Here is a 2086-nt window from a genome sequence, read left to right on the forward strand (position 1 = left end):
CTCTCTACCTCAACAATTTATATATCTCTCTCATGTATGTCTCCTCCCTTTCTTTAATGTATCTAAATTGGTCATGATTTAAGGTGTAAGGCCTATTTTTTATAGGTTTAGGGTTGATGGTTTATGATGGAGGGTTGAGAGTTGAGGGTTCAACGATTAAATTTAATTATTTGGGTTTTAGTGCTAAATTATCAATGTTGGGTTTTATAGTTTAACATATAGGGTATAAGGTTTATGTCTTAGGGTTCAGGTCAGAGGGTGTAGGGATTACAATTGATGATATAGCGTATAATATTTAGGTTTTAGGATTAAGAGTATAGTATTGAGGGATAAGGTTTAGATTTGAGGGTATAGGGTTGAGGGTTGAGGGTTGAGGGTTTAGGGTTGAATGTATATGGTTTAGGGTTGAGTATATAGGAGAGATTTTCTTGAGGAAGCTGCAACTATGAAGGAGTTGGAGGAATGAGAGTTGCAGGAGATCGAGACTAGAAGTAGAAGTCACATATTGATTGGGTTTGAGAAAGTGATGGAAACACATTTTTTTTTCACAACTCTATGAAAGATAGAAGATAAGGAAATTTTATTACTTCTCTCTTAACCTAAAAAGGGACTCAACTTTCTTCTTTCAAGATACTTTTGAGGGAGGATTCCCATTTCTTCACAACTATTTTTACTAAGGATTCCCCCACCCTACAAGTAAAAAAAGACAATTTAGCTCTTGATTATTTCAAATGAAGAAATTCAGGGCCCTCAGTTTGGATGGCTTTTATATTGAGTTTTATCATGAATTTTGGGAGATAATCAAGATGAACCATCTGGAGGTTGTTTAGAAGTCTCATAGAAATAAACAGATACTAAGGGCCATGAATTATATGTTCCTTGTACTTATTCATAAAAAAGTCGGAGCTAACTCTTTGCAATCCTTTAGACGTATAACTCTTTGTAATGTGGTTTATAAAATAACCATGAAGCTGATTGCAGAAAGGCTCAATTTTTGACTCAAAAAACTTATCTAGGGAGGCTTTTTTGTTGGTAAATAAATTGTGGATGGGGTTATTTTTGTTGAATCAATTGACTCTATGATAACTTCCAAGGATAAGGTTATGTTCATAAAGCTAGACATGGCTAAAGCTTATGATCATGTTAAATGCACTTTCTTACTTAAAATTCCTCATGTCACTAGTTCTGACAATGAGTGGATTAATCAGGTTATGAGTCGTGTTAATTCCTCTTCTTTTATTTTTCTAATTAATAGCGAGCCTTCATAGTTGTTTGGGCCCTCTAGAGGTCTAAGGAAAGACATTCTCCTTTCCTCTTACTTATTTATTCCAATGGTTGAAGGGCTAGGAAGATTTATCAAATCCCATGCTAGGCAAGGTATTATTCAAGAATTACATTGGAGCAATTGATTTCTTCCTCAATCTCATTTACAATTTGTGGATGACATGACTTTGATGGGTATGGCTAGAATCAATGAAGTTGTTAACTTAAGGCATGCTTTGGATATCTACTTGTTTACCTCAAGGTAAAGGATATGGGAGTCCCTCAGTTTGTGTTGTACAATGGAAAAGGTAACCCCTTGACTCATGTCAAGACATTTCAAACTTTGTATAGTGATTTTTCTCATGACCAATGACTTATGGCTAAATTTTTCACTAGAACCTTTAGGGATAAAGCTTGGCAATGGTTATATTATTTGTCTCCTTATTATATTACTTCTTTTGAACAATTGGATAAAGATTTAATTCAAATATTTCAAAATACTATTGGCCTAAGATTACTTTGATTGATTTGATTCATTGTACGCAAGGAGTTAAGGGAAAAGTGACTGATTTTATTGGTAGATATAAACAATTGCATTCTCAAATTGCTTATCCCGTGCCTGATCATGATGTTCAAAGAATTTTTATTGCTAATTTACAAAAAGACATTAGAGATAAGCTTCTATTTTTTGAGTTTACTTCCTTTATACAAATGTGTGCAGTGCTTCATAACTATTAGTTTTAAGTAAGTCAATTTGAATCATCCCCTTCAATGGCTCTAGTCGATAAGAATGAGAGTGATAAACAATTATTTGTTAAGTTTA

The sequence above is a fragment of the Cryptomeria japonica genome, chromosome 8, assembly GCF_030272615.1.
Source record: "Cryptomeria japonica chromosome 8, Sugi_1.0, whole genome shotgun sequence".
Lineage (NCBI taxonomy): Eukaryota > Viridiplantae > Streptophyta > Pinopsida > Cupressales > Cupressaceae > Cryptomeria > Cryptomeria japonica.